This window comes from Dreissena polymorpha, chromosome 10, assembly GCF_020536995.1.
Source record: "Dreissena polymorpha isolate Duluth1 chromosome 10, UMN_Dpol_1.0, whole genome shotgun sequence".
Lineage (NCBI taxonomy): Eukaryota > Metazoa > Mollusca > Bivalvia > Myida > Dreissenidae > Dreissena > Dreissena polymorpha.
Window position 1 is genome coordinate 73,508,126 of NC_068364.1, and position 14,499 is coordinate 73,522,624.

Consider the following 14,499-nt stretch of genomic DNA (forward strand, 5'->3'; position numbering starts at 1 on the left):
TCGGAAAAAAAAGCGAAAACATCCGAATCATTTGCTAGTAAACTGAATAAGCTGAATTAGTTCCTTCGTTATATAGGTTATATTACACTAATTCCCGATTCCCATAGGGTCCCATTATAAAACTGACAACTTTCACAGCATTTTTCTTGCCTTTCCGACGTATCAATTTTTCCCAACCTGGTATCATTTAAAGATGGATCTGTCATCTTCCAATAATTGCAATCAAAAACATACCGTCTCGCAACTTCTAAGAAAGTAAATCGCTGTCGAATGAACCCACCGTAGAAAAAACGCGTTTCGGAATCCTAATTTCGACAAAAGCCCCACACAATAGAAAACACACCCAAATCAAAAGTTCATCTTTTAAGTTAGCTTCCAATCCAAGGCATCAAAGTACTCCAGACACATACAGGATATTACAAATAACCACAAAAGACATGTCTCACATTGTTTAAATGGCTTATATTCAAGAAGAGAAAAGGAACTCTTTAGAAATAGGCACTACTTTCGAATGGACCACGGAGGGGATACACAATGATTTAGTGTAATGTAACCTTTAAGGGAACTCAACATTGTCCTATCTTTTCAAACTTTCTCCACATGAGATTTCAACTATTTTCCACAATGAATATGCAATTTCAGTGCATTCGGATGGGGGTAAAGGCCTTAAAAATGGCCATTTAAAGCGGTGACTAAATTGGCCGCAGTCAAGTCGGAATGCATGATTTTTAGTCTAAGTGACGACAGCTGATTTTGTGTCTCCAATTATTGTTATGCGTAACTTTTATGGCAAAAAACTGGTATCATTGCATGCGAAATTCACCCATATATCAGCAAAAGGCCCAAATAAATGTATTGATTGTGAAAAAGTGTACTTTTCTTGATGAAATAGGAGACTTTTTTAAAATTGTAAGCACTTTTTTCAATAAAAAACTCACTGACAGCATATAAAATCATGTTTTTAAGAAAATTATTATTAAAAGCTTCACCTACAATCTAAACATACACATTGCATTACAAAAATTAATGCTATTATGATGAGAGGCATAATTTGCAGCTTTCAAGCCGATACAAGCCGGCTACCCAAAATTAACACTTAAAAAGGCGCAAATCGCTCCTTCAACAGCTTACGACACAAAGTGACACTTAATGCGCATCCAGATATAGTCTCCTCTCATATAAATAGTCCTGTTAGCGACATTTTATTAAGTATTCCCCTTTAAAATCCAGTGTTGAAAGCGTAAGTTTTGCAAAAATGCCCACAGTCCCATGCAAAAGAGCACGTTGGTTAAGGAATTCCTACGCGAGTGGCCACACTAATGTCGTGGCAGGAAAGTCATTTGGGTGTGATTCCTCTGTAGTTCAGTGTACATTCATTCCACTACCTGGAGGATGACTATCAGGATCAATTTTCCCAGCTTGGTGTAGTGTTGACCTTTCAGGATGTTGATGGATCGTCCACAAGCGCTGCACCACTGCGGCCTCTGTTCAGGACACAGAGTCGGATTGAGGTGTACACAAACCCGCAGACAGGCAAGGATCATCCAGACCTTTAATAAAATAAAATGTTTAGGCCCCTGAAACTGGTGTAATTATGTTCAACACTGAGATAAGGAAACACATAGAGGAGACATCATGCCATGGCTTTCTCATTATCGACACGGCAAACTCGAGCCGGCTGGGGACTTGGCTCTAAACAAAAACAGGTATGCTCCATCAATGTGAGCAAGATGGCATGTCAGAGTTAAAAAGGGCAAACAAACATACAAAGAGGAAAAGGAAATTAGAAATTAAATGCCAGAAGTAATTTTAAGTATTGTTTTTCTGTCTGCAAGGGTTGCTGTGGAAAATAGTGCTTAACGCATAGTTTGGCCTGTAGGGGTTCTGCTAGCAAGAACAAATCGAAGTCATATCTGCCCGCGAACTGTAAGCTTGAGATAACCATATCTGATGAAGTACTGCTTTGAGAATGCATTCTGATTGTACTTGAACCAGATCGCATTGACAGCACAAGGCTTCAGACCCCCCAAAAGCGTGAGGCTTTCAATAGTGCTTACCTGATACCAGACCGCATTGCCCAAGACAGTGACTTTCTCCCGGAACTGCACAGGCTGCATCCGCAGCACAATCCTTAAGCTCAATCATGGTCTGGCTGACTCTGAAATAGTGAAATCTGAATTTACAGATGCTCATTTGCCTAAAGGTTATGAGTTTATTGCCTATCTTATTAAAAGCAAACACAATGACATGCTTAAGAAGGCATGTGCATTTCTGAAAAGACATACAGCTGCCCGATACTTGACTAGGAAAAGTCGCTATGGTCTTCACTCTGAAATTCATTACTCTAAGGGCTTAACAGAACAAAAGCCAGATCTTACAGCTAAATGGCCCAACCTACAGCTAAATATGCTTTATATGTTGAAAATAAAGTTATTTGTCTGAAAAACTAGTGCTATTAACTCATCAGCTATGTTGCTCCACTGGCCGCAATTCTGTAAACATAGTGTACTTATGGAAATACCTAGTCTACCACCTGCTGCGCACTACTACGTCCACTGTAAATACACAGCTAAGTAAGTACTTTAACGAACAAACTGAAATTCATGTGTTAATTAAACAATCAGTATGATGACTCACATTGAAATCATGTCCAGTGCACCAGTCAGAGCAAGACAGCTAGCGGATTGTTGACCATCTACGGCTCAAGGACAAACGGTCAGGCCTACAAACAAGAGAGAAAAATGGCATAAATGGGTTGCATGCATGTAATTTGGCATATTTTTCATCTTGCTCTCCACCTGAAACTTCAATCTATGGACATAATAATATTTACATTTAAGATTTGTTGGAAATGTTACCCTTACTTGTCCATACCAGGTCCCCCACCCATCCGGAACAGTCCAAAACCACCTAAAACATCCATTTGGACCAAAATATTGACATCTCTCATCTATTTTAGCACCCAAATCATCAAAACATTCATTAAAATTCATTTTCTACTTGTCTCGCTTGCAGACGAATCCATGTGACCTTGACATTGCAGTAAATGTGCTTTTTAAAGGTTATATTACACTAATTCCGATTCCCATAGGGTCCCATTATAAAACTGACAACTTTCACAGCATTTTTCTTGCCTTTCCGACGTATCAATTTTTCCTAACCTGGTATCATTTTAAAGATGGATCTGTCATCTTCCAATAATTGCAATCAAAAACATACCGTCTCGCAACTTCTAAGAAAGTAAATCGCTGTCGAATGAACCCACCGTAGAAAAACGCGTTTCGGAATCCTAATTTCGACAAAAGCCCCACACAATAGAAAACACACCCTCAAAAGTTCATCTTTTAAGTTAGCTTCCAATCCAAGGCATCAAAGTACTCCAGACACATACAGGATATTACAAATAACCACAAAAGACATGTCTCACATTGTTAAATGGCTTATATTCAAGAAGAGAAAAGGAACTCTTTAGAAATAGGCACTACTTTCGAATGGACCACGGAGGGATACACAATGATTTAGTGTAATGTAACCTATAATCTCCATTAAACTAAATACGTTCATTATTGCCATGAAGACCAGTAAGTTTACACAATGAATTGACTGCCGTGAATGTTTTTGATATTTGTAAGATGCAATTGGCACTCAAGAAATTATACATGTATTTTATTCAGAACATAACGGGGCTGATGTGTTGGAATTGTGGCCCTTCCCTAGTCCAAATAATTACAGTAGACGTAATCTACCGATGTGCATTGCATATCGACCTCATATTTATAAAGTAGCCCAAACCCCCATTGCCACAGACCTGTGCGTGAAACTTTCAGATTTCTCTAGTCTGTTTACCATGCTATAATTACAATTTCTATAAACACATATTTATCATTTTTGACTATATAATGTCTGTGGTATACAGAGAAACCTGAAAGTTACAAGTACTCGTGTCTAGTACTGTACAACTATTGTACTCCTCGTTGAGAAAACAACTACTTCATCTACATGTATTAAAATATCATAAAACATAATTTTCAATCAAGTTGGAAAAAATCAATAAATAAATGTCATATAAACAGGTTTGTCATGAACGTTGACGTCGCTCTTGGTTACCAGAAAAATTCCCACGCACGGATTTCAACCGTCATTGTTTACAATCAATTAAGTGCATAAGTACTTGAATTTGTATAGTGTTTTTTAAAAGTGTCCAGCTACAGGTGGTTAGCGTGTGGCTATAATACTAGTTAGTGAAAACATATTTTGGAATGATAAGTAATCATATTATAACGAAAAATCAACTTTTCTTAAAAAAATAAGTTAAATATATATTCAACAAGGTATCCAACTCGAAATCATCCGAAAACGGGATGCATCGTTTTAAACAGCCATTACTTCATAAATTTTGCAGCGATTTTCACGATCTTGGTCTTATTCAACGCAGAAATAAATTTCCTTTCTGGAAATGTATATGTCTTGCAATATTTTTTACAAATACTGGGTCAACTTTTAAGAAATAACACGATACACAACTCGCGTGACCCAGCTGTGATCGATCAGACAGTATTCATGACTGAAATCTTCACGGGGAAATGGGCATTTTCCCTGCAAAGTTCACGAACCTCGATACCATAATTCAATAAAACGTATGAAAAAAACATTCTTACCGTGCTTGCCGTAGAATTATGCATCAAAACTAACTGTCCAGCGCATTTTCAAACCTTTGTTTACATACATTTCAACCAACTGACATTTTAAACACAAGAGTGATTTCATTGCTCCAATGCGGAGTTGTGTCTTTACAACTGGAGATTTCATTCATAAATACGGTCTGATCGATCACAACTGGGTCAAGCGAATTATGTATAGCTTTATTTCTTAAAATTTGACCCAGCATGTGTAGAAATATAACAATATATATACATTTCCTAAAAGGAAATTTCATTCTGCGTTGAATAAGACCGGGTCATGTAAATCGCTGCAAAATTAATTTAGTAATGGCTGCTCAAAACGATGCACCCCGTTTTCGGATGATTTCGAGTTGGATACCTTGTTATATATAAAACGGTAGTGATTTTTTTTATAGAAAATTTGATTTTTCGTTTTAATATGATTATTTATCAATCAAAAAGATGTTTTCACTAATTATTATCATAGCCACACGCTAACCACCTGTGTGTCCAGCACTTGTGCCGGGAGAACAGGGCTTAATGTATTTTTTGTTAAGCTCTATAATATTTATATCCAATCTGTATGAAAAAATGTCGGTGAACATTATTCCGGTGTTAATTTTTGAAAATATTGAGGCATTCGTTAATTATGGATCTAAAACGGAACATTAATCCGCAAAAAAAAACACCGGGCATATTGCATATTAGATCGGACACATGAAATTATTTCGAAAGAAAGCAATAAGAGTTTCAATTCTACATGAGTAAGTCTCGCTGTGCACGATTACGCTCTTACTGCTCGTATATATTTGACTCTTGGCAAATACCTAGTGTTTTATTTTGCTTAATCTAAATTGTGTCATGCATCTATATGTACTTAAAGCAGCATGACCAACAGCTCTTTCATATGTGAAAGAGATTGACACGAAATATTTACCCATCTATAATAAAGTTTATATGTGCACTTCAATATTATAGTTTTAAAGCATTTTATGTGGTGCAATATAAAAGTACTCTAGTAAATTTGAAATTATGTAATCGATTTCCTCTTAACATACATGCAAAGTTCCAGATAACCTTTTCAGCAAAATCTTGGTTTACACTCTATAATAATCCAGCCTTAAAGTCTATTATTAATTCTTTTTTTTCAGGTAAATATTATTTTTGGCACATCCGCATTTAGGTTTATAGTCTAAGAAGAGCTCATGACAATTGCCGGGTTACAGCAGACTTTTTGCGATAAAAGGACCAGATAATGGAAAACGTTCGGCTTTTCGACTGTTGTAAAGATGGTCTGTTATTCACAATAACGTTAAAGTGCTGTTGATTTCATAATTGTAATGAGGGCCTAGACGAGTGGGAACTCATTGATAAAATGTTTACATTATATGCATTGATATTGAGTTTTACGCATGATCACACATTTTGAATTCTTATTTTATTTTTCCAATGTGTAACCGTACGCACAGAATTTAAGTCTACTTTTTTACTAAATTTAATTCAATTTTTTACGACTTTAAGCGTCTTATCTGGAGCTCTGCATACATGCATTAGTAGCATATATTGAAATACATCCATAGACTTTCTTTGGTTATTGAAGGTAAATTACTGTACAAAAATTATGGTTAGTCATTAACCAAAAAAAAGTTAAGTCTACAAACACGCGGTTAATTTCGGTTCAGTAGCAAATATCTTACAAAGGTGCGCAACTTCTCCTATAACATAAAATTTCCGTTATACGCCGTAAATTTCCGTAGTCCTCCGTAGCATCTCGGAATGACTGTCAATTGACATCATTGTATCATGCATGATAGTATGTTGCTTTGTGCTTGGGTGAAACTCACATCTTACCATCGCGTTAATTTATTAAACGCATTAATATTTGATTCCATTATGCACTGCGCCTATTGCACAAGTCTCTCTGCACAAACCAACATACACATATGCAGCATGCAATTAACGAACAAGAATGTTGCATCTGTACACATGCATGATACCATTAAGCAGAATGTAAATAGACATTGGACATCAGGCAAGATGTAAGTGTCATCAAGCATGAAAAGGTGTCTACATACTGATTGAAAGTACCATCAAGAATCATGACACAGTCACAAAGAAGGATGTAATTTTTACCTAAATACCCTTCCATATTTGTCGGCACTGTGTGTTTGCTTAATTTCACTGAAGAACGTCTACTGGTAAATCTTACAAAAAAGTGATAAATAAGACTGAGTAGCAATTTTTTCGGCGTTGCTGTTTAACGTCAAATTTGGCCTTTCAACGAACTTCTTAAAAGCCCATTGAATTTTAATGAAGAAGTTTCCCGCTTGTAGGTCCGAATGAATTAAATCAAATTTTGCAATTGGCAATTTGATAGAAATCCCCATAAAACATTGCACATAGCTTTCTGAAATAAACAGGCCACATTGAACGCATTCACGATATCCAACAGCTCTCTTTGCAAAGACCTATCTAGTGTTTCTTGGCCGTGTAAGATCTATAATTAGAACATCGTCACCTAAACATCTACTAATAGAAGAGCATATTTTGGGGAAACAATTCAATAAGAGTATAAAACGTCCACGATCAATAATGTGTAGTTCGTTAAAGATATCACGGCAGTAAAAACATAGCACTTTAAAGAGACCACAATCTGGTACATTTGGTCAATTGTTGCGTCCGTGGCGGACAATACATTTTTAAAAGAAAGCGTACAAAAAAGCAAACACAAAGTTCTTCGTAAGCTTGTTTTAATCTTAAAAACACATAATCGACAGTCATTCCAGTCAAATACAATACTAACAGTCAGCACTCTAGAGATCAAAATTGCGGATATAAATATTTAATTCAGGGATATCAAGTGTATCAAGTTCGAATTCCGGAAAAAATAGCCGGTAGTCTGGGGCATTAGGTCCCTTACAGGGATAAAAGGTAAATCCCCACCCGAGCCGTAGCTAATTGATTTATTGTAGTCTTTCTAGTTGCAATTTCTGGTGAGTACAATGCGGAATATTACGGATATTTGCAACATGTCGAAGATTTTCGGAAAGTAGCGAAGAGGTTTTCGTCAGTTAATATTCATGTCCGTGCCGGCCGCTAACTTATCAGAATCAATAAAAAAGAACCAGGAAAAATCAGTACCGATCGCAAATTTCCGGAATTCCGATAAAGCTTCAACATTATTTGTTCTCAAATGATCGCGTACTCGAACGAATCTGTCCCTACGCCTCCAACTCCCTTTAAATCTCATCGGACGTACATTGATCTCAAAATCTATCCTTGACGACTCAAATCATATTTCCTGAATAGATTGGCCTATTGACGTCCCTGTAATTATAACAATGGTCTTTTGGATAAACACCGCTAAGTTGTTGCAATATAATAACCGTTTAAAATAGTTACCGGTTTTCATTTAATAAAATGATTAAGTCATATTCGAGATTTCAGCGATTGCCAATATTTTGCTTTTGTTTCTCATAAGCATATGGTGCTTGGTATCTGCTATTGACTCCTATGTAGATTGCAAATATTACATAACCCTTACAGCGGCCGAGCGCAGATATCTGCACTTGGCCGCTAAAAAGAAAAATCTTTGCGCATTAATTTAATTCAAATCTCATTATCATAATCAAAATCATCATCATCGTCGTCGTCGTCACTACTACCACCACCACCATCATCATCATCATCATCTTCTTCTTCTTCTTCTTCTTCTTCTTCTTCTTCTTCTTCCTCCTCCTCATCATCATCATTAACAACAACAGCAACACCAACTTAACATCATCATCAAACAACAATAAACATCGGTAGCATACAATGTGCTTCATCAACCATACATAATTATATGCGTTAAAACACCATAATAGAACAGCATGAATGAAGCTGTCTATTACTCTTTTATATTTCCTATACCAATATTTTTTTTCGTTAATTGAAGGACTAGTTGAAATCTTCTATAAAAGCCCTCCCCCCCCCCCCCCCAATAAAAAAAAATAAAACATAATAATAATAACCCTAGCAAACAACAATAAACATAGGTTAGTTAGTATACACTGTGCTTTAGCAACCATGCATAATGAATGTTTATGACTTCGGACCGTTGTGATCAAATTTAAAAAAGCAAGATGGTATGTATGCGGCACACAACACATAGATAATTATAGTGTTATACCTTAAACGTAGTTCATCAAAATAAAGATAAGTTATTATCTATGTAATACTTAAGTTAGGTTTATAACGTATGCATATTTGTCTAAAACTTGTGAAATGTGATTCGTAAGCCGACGACAACATTATCATTCGGACCCTTCTCCCCACCTAACAATCGAGATTAAACACCTGTGGAGATCCCGATCTTATCAATGAATAAACCGGTTCAATGATGTCAAGTCAAATAAAACATACTATTACTATCCAAATAAATATCTATCAAAAAATGTCAATTGATATACCTACTTAACTAAAACTAAACTTAAACGATTAGCAAGAAAAATATATAAAGAAGAAGCAGGCAAAGTAGACAAATTAATTGTAACATATGTTTTCTCAGTCTCCCACTGTTGAACAATATAAATAGTATTTATCGCCACCCCAAAAGGGATCTTTATCACACGTTTGGCTCAACTAATATATAATTGTGACAGGACAAACTGTCAACAAATACCTTGTTAATGTTTTATACATAACTCCAATCAAAGGTTAACTTCCAAGGAAACTGCGGCATGTTAAAACTGTTGATTAAGACAAAATGTTGTTTAGTACAAATCAGTACAATAGCGTCTGTTATGTGGCCTATACTAATCCAGTTAAATAAAACTTTAATCGCAGAAAAGTTTAGATTCTTTACACCTTTAAAGGGGCCTTTTCACAGATTTTGGCATTTTTTTTAACTTATTCATTAAATGCTTTATATTGATAAATGTAAACATTGGATCATAAAAGCTCCAGTAAAAAATCAAGAAAAAAAAGAAAAAAAAAAGGAAATGAACATTGCCCGGAGCAGGGTTCGAACCAGTGACCCCTGGAGTCCTGGCAGAGTCCTGTAGTATAAACGCTTAAGCCTACTGAGCTAATCCGCCGAGTACACATTCTCGACGTATTTTATACCTTATATAAGCAATCTTCGTAGTTTCACAAAATTTAACGACAAAAACAGAACTCTCCAAATTATTCAATCGTTTCGCGTTGCAACGCTTTATAATTTTTAGGTTTTAAAATCGTCAAAAGATGCATATAATGGCTATATTAGAGCATGGTTAATGTTCAGTATTACTGTTTCCTCACAAATATCATAACTAAAACGAAAACTTACGAATCTGAAACAACTTTTTTCAATTTTGTCAATTTACCAAAGCGTGAAAAGATCCCTTTAAGAAAATATATATAACAGTTCTTTCCTGTTTTAACAAAATGATACATTTAAAAATAAATTATGAAGCATCGCTAGCAATATTAGAAAGAGAAGTAGAAGGAGAATTATTATCAATAGTAGCAGTAGCAGCAGCAGCAGCAGTAGCAGCAGCAGCAGCAGCAGTAGCAGTAGCAGTAGCAGAATCAGTAGCAGTAGCAGTAGCAGTAGCACTAGCACTAGCAGTAGCAGTAGAAGTAGCAGTATCAGTAGCCGTATCAGTAGCAGTAACTGTAGCAGTAGCAACAGCAGCAGAAGCAGTAGCAGCAGCAGTAGCAGTAGCACTATCAGTAGCACTATCAGTAGCAACAGCAGCAGCGGCAGTGGCAGCGGCAGTGGCAGTGGCAGTAGCAGTGGCAGTAGCAGTAGCACTATCAGTAGCAGCAGCAGCAGCAGCAGCACTGGCTGCGGCAGTGGCAGCGGCAGTGGCAGTGGCAGCGGCAGCGGCAGTGGCAGCGGCAGTGGCAGCGGCAGTGGCAGTGGCAGCGGCAGCGGCAGCAGTAGCAGTAGCAGTAGCAGTAAGAGTAGCCGAAGCAGTAGCAGTAGCGGCTTTTTGCTTTTTTGTTTTAGAAGTGTTTGTCGTATAAGAAGAACGCAAGGAAGACAAATTAATTGTAACATGTGTTATCTTAGTCTCCGTTGTAGTAGTATTTGTTGTATCTACACAGCCATTTTTCAGTCACCTGAGAGACATGTTTTTATAAGAGATATAATTGTGGACCAATACATCGTGTATTAATATCAGTGTACCCACTGGGACACCACATGGGGCGAGGATTAACAGATAAACTAGGCCTTCAATTAATTATGCGCCTAGAGGCAAACAATACTATAACTTACTGATAATTTTAGGATTGGGATGTGTTTGTATCTTATTTGAAATTAGCTAGCTTAATTCAAAAACTAATTATAGCCTCAATATTATCACAAGAACATCATCACATATTCATTGTGCAATATATAATCATATCACCATCACAATATGCCAGAGCGTTAGTATTTATTGTGCATACATATCCTACAGCAACATTTACAAAACTTATTACAAACCAACCGCTCAAGCTTTAATTAAGATTGATTTCAATTTATATTATGACATACATTAAAGATCACTGTCAATTAATTAAAAAATAGCTTGATGCTTCGTACTCAGCGATTTAAATAAAAGAAACGTTGCGTACACATTAATTGGGGTTAATAAAAAAAGTCTGCAATTAAAATAATCAAATTTAAATATTACTAGATTTAGTTTCAAATTGTCGCTCAAAAAAAGTATCAGTTATATCAGTTACTAGGGAATCGATTTGTTTAATCTCCGCAATCCAATAATAATTATGGTGTTTGTATGACAAATTAATAGCTATTCGTCATTGAATGTATGATACTCATAAAAATATTGAAACAATAACCACAACAACAACAACATATGTGATTATGTATATATCTTCTTCAGATACTCTGTGTCATACTTTCAAAATTATCCTCATAAGATTCATAATAATAAAATAAACACTATTGCAATCTTAGTAAAAACCAACTTAGCCGTTATGCTAATGATTTTATGTTCAGTATGCGTGTACATTTCAATATTATATAACAACAAGTGTTCACAAATACCTATGTTTAATAAATATTAAAAACATGAGAACCAATGAAGGTATTTCATTTTAATAGACTAGTTTTACCGTGTGTGTACATTCATATAAAATCTTTTGAAAATCACACTTGAGATAATGTCTTTAGGTTTTGCTATTTCTAATCGATTTAAACACCATAAAACCACCGTATTTTCTCTTACATTCTAAATTTTCTTACATTTCCTTTTTAAGCCAAAATATTTATGTTTTCATGATTCTAAATTTTCGGACATACGGATTTTCGTACAGTCAGTTAAACAGCGCTATTTTATCAGATTTTGACCCTGTTTTTGCTTATCTGATGACCCTTCGGTCATGCATTTTTACAACCGGATTAAAGTAATAAAACAGAATCATGCCTAAGGGCAATCGACCATTACATTTGCGTACTTGGGTAAATTACCTTGTAAACCTCTAATAAGCAATGGTTCCTTCCAACAGCGTTTGAAATGATATCGTATTAAGAAAGCCAAACGTTTATTGTTTTTACTTTTTATATATTATTTCAGTTGATTGCAAAGCTGTTAAGTTGTATTTTTAAAGTAAAGAACGAAGGGAACAACACAATAAAATTATGTACACTGATGTATTATTTCTACTTCAATTAAATAATTGACAAACAAACATAACACACTTGTCTCTAAATATTTTTCGTATTTAAATTTTCCAACACGAAAAACAATATCTTTAAGTGAACGGAAACTTATAATTATTACGGCATATAGTAAAAGCAGAGTTGTCTGAACCATAAGTAAAATAAAAAATAAAAAATGACACAGCTTATTTTTCCCTCAAGTGTTAATGATAATATGGATAAACAATTAAAAATACATAAAGTCAATTGTGTTGATTACTCGTTATTGAAATATTGCAATGCCAATTATAAGACATCTGATTAAAAACAAAATGTATGGTGGAATACCTAATCTGGAAATACAAACTAATGATACTATTAATGCAACAACAACAATCACATCTTTTCAAGCGCAATCAGAAAACTGCTACAGCTTTGTATTAACAAACATAAATATGTTTGTGCTTATAGATTTAGATAAACTTCAAATCTTTAAGCGTGCTATGAATTGGATATAATTTATATTTAAAAGTTTTGCTACTCTGTTGATAACTAGCAACAGCAAAAAGGAAGATACCATTTTTTATCATCTAATTTTATTTATATTTCATTGTTTATTTGTTTATGATCACAAGGATTGTTTGGATAACAGAGTGTGTCTAGATATACCGGTACCCTTAAAAATATTTTTATGAATTGCAATTAAGCGTAGAAATTAAACAGGTCCTAATACAGACACCATTTTTATCGGAATGCGATTATAGTTTCAATAGCAAGTCGTAACGCTTTTTGGATTGAATGTGTAATGACTACTTTTAGCGACAAATTGACTTGGTCAAATACTGCATCTTAAACGGATAAATAAAATTGAAACCATTTATTTTCAATATTATCAACATTATTATTTAGTTATTAATACATTAAGCAGCAAACTCTATTAATCAAAAAGATTTGATATAACATCCGAATTCACTGCAAAAATGAGCTGAGCGATAGGTTTTACGGTTGTTGAAATTGTTCATGATGAGAATGACGATGACGACGATGATGACGATGACGACGACGAGGAGGAGAACAACGACGATAACAATGACGATGATGATGATGATGATGACACTGATGATGATGATCACGACGATGACGACCATAACGATGTTGTTGGTGATAGTGACGATAATGCTGCTGCTGTTGCTGATGACGATGCTGCTGCTGATGATGCGGTGGAGACGGAGGAGCAGGACGAGGACGAGGACGAGGGCGACGACGACGACGACGACGACGACGACGACGATGATGATGATGATGATGATGATGATGATGATGATGATGATGATGATGATGATGATGATGATGATGACGATGATGATGACGATGATGATGACGATGATGATGATGATGATGATGATGATGATGATGATGATGATGATGATGATGATGATGATGATGATGATGATGATGATGATGATAATGATAATGATGATGATGATGATAATGATGAGATGATGATTATGTTGATGATGATGATCATGATAACGTTGATAACGATGATGTTGATGAAAATAACGATACTGTAAGTAGTAAATTAACTCATTAATTGTTATTATAATACACAAGCACATGCTAATGGATCTGTATCCGCAAGGCGGTCAAATGAAAACTCACTTGGTATAAATATGAAAAATTGAATCAAAATATCATAATGCGGAGTGTTAAAATGTGTTCAAATCTAGCGAAATTGTTGCAGTACTTTTCTACCGAAACCAATGCTTAGCCCAGTTATTTTAAAAATAATTTCAAAATACCACGATACACGTCAATTGGCTAACAAATACATTTGTAAGTTTAACCTCACTCAAAAACAGTATTTATTGAAGACAGGGCGTCAACAATGTCCGAGTTTCTTCAACGTAGCTTAAGTACCTAAAGTACCTTTCCGTTTGATTTATCGCAGGATCCTGGGTCCGCACCCACAGTCTTTTAAAGTGTCTGCATTAAAAAAGATAATAATTGTTGTTTGTAATAATCTTTGACAGCTCATAAAAAACATGTAAATCCTCAATTCGTAGAGTTTCAGTATGATTTCATTTATTTAAAAAATAAAGACGGTTAACATATTTTATACACACATATATTAGTAGCTATACGCCATATAACATAGGACATAATGTATATTATAAATCAAAGCGCTGAAGGCACTTTAGTTGTTCGCTGTTGTCGTCC

The 14,499-nt window shown here is 35.2% G+C and overlaps 1 long non-coding RNA gene across 1 annotated transcript; it reads right to left on the reverse strand.

Moving 5' to 3' along the window:
• Window positions 1-1,398: 1,398 nt before the first annotated feature.
• Window positions 1,399-3,587, reverse strand: LOC127848120 (uncharacterized). The gene is made up of 3 exons (XR_008034369.1): window positions 2,638-3,587; window positions 2,058-2,158; window positions 1,399-1,550 (listed from the first exon to the last, which is right to left on the reverse strand). It is a non-coding gene; the product is annotated as an uncharacterized LOC127848120 (long non-coding RNA).
• Between the last annotated feature and the right edge of the window lie 10,912 nt (window positions 3,588-14,499).